Source organism: Chrysochloris asiatica, unplaced genomic scaffold, assembly GCF_000296735.1.
Source record: "Chrysochloris asiatica unplaced genomic scaffold, ChrAsi1.0 scaffold00284, whole genome shotgun sequence".
NCBI lineage: Eukaryota > Metazoa > Chordata > Mammalia > Afrosoricida > Chrysochloridae > Chrysochloris > Chrysochloris asiatica.
Window position 1 is genome coordinate 870,189 of NW_006408802.1, and position 1,407 is coordinate 871,595.

The window sequence follows — 1,407 nt, forward strand, 5'->3', positions numbered from 1 at the left end:
TGACAGGGAGGGCAATATACAAGAAGAGGAAGGTTGGCATAATAATAATGAAGACGGGTAAATACACAGGGAGGAATGCAAGTGCTAAAGGGAATAAAGGCAAATAGTGTGATATATAAAATCTTGGAACAACAGTGTTTTGCTGGTCAAGGCATGGACAGAAACATAAGCTTTATGGATATGGGAGGAGCAGCAGGACTATACCCAAAAATATATGAGTATGAAAAAAGATATTTGTGCATGTATGTTTACCTTTGCTGCAAACACACCTATGCATGTTGTGGAGTATGGAAGAGGCAAAATGGTATTACCAAACATCTTAAGGCAAGGAGTTGCTGGGCTCAGAACCATAGTTTCAGGACATACCATAGTCAATTGGCTAAACATAGTCCAAAACACATGTTTTACATTTTATGTTGGTGATTAGTGTCTGGGGTCTTGAAAGCTCATGAATGAGGCGAGAAGTGACTGGCTTACAAGCTTTCAAGAGGAAACCTAGATCCAGAAGGCATGGGTGAAGGTAGAATCTTCACTGAGTAGTATTCAATCTGTCTGGACTGGGCTGATGAAAGGAGATGGGGATAGGTCTTTTGTAGTACAATAGTGAATAATTGTTTTCAGGACTGACTGGGAGGTTTGGAAATGTTAAGGTAGACATTTTGTAACAAAAGGAGGGGAGTGAATGACTTTGCAGTCCAGAAGCGGAGGTCCTGGGGGCCATCAAGGGAGAAGAGTGGTGTGCAGGAACCTACCCAGAGAAATAATGATGCCAGAGATGGAAGCAGCGATGATGATGTGGAGAGATGGAGTGGCTGGGGCCTCTAGACCCAGAGAGGGAGAGGGGCTGTATGCTGATGACTGGGTGGTAGGCTTGCAGGGTACACCATTTGGTTGGTTGATGATGCATGGAGGGAATTGTAATCATGGCAGTGAAACCATATATGATAGGATGAATGTAAAGCTAATGTTCTCCCATGTAAACTTTCACATAATTCATAATAAAACATTAAAAAAAAAGAGGATGAATAATAAAAGCACCTATTTCATAAATAATAATAATAGTAAAGCTCATGAATGGCTGTCTGAGGTGCAGCTATTGGTTTCTCCATATGTAGAAGAAAGAAGTGTGATGAGAAATGAAGATGCTTGGAATCAATTATTCTATCTAACTAATTGAACATGTAAGGAGCTCTGGTAGCGTAGTGGTTACAAATCAGGCTGCTAACCTCAAGGTTGGCAGTCCGAAACTACCAGCAGTTCCTTGGGAGAAAGATGAGACTTGCTGCTCCCATAAAGATTTACAGCCTCAGAACCCCTGTGCAGGGTCACTATGAGTCAGTACTGACTCCATGATACTTAACAACAATAATTGAACATGTGAAAACCAGTCTCCACAACTCTGAGAAT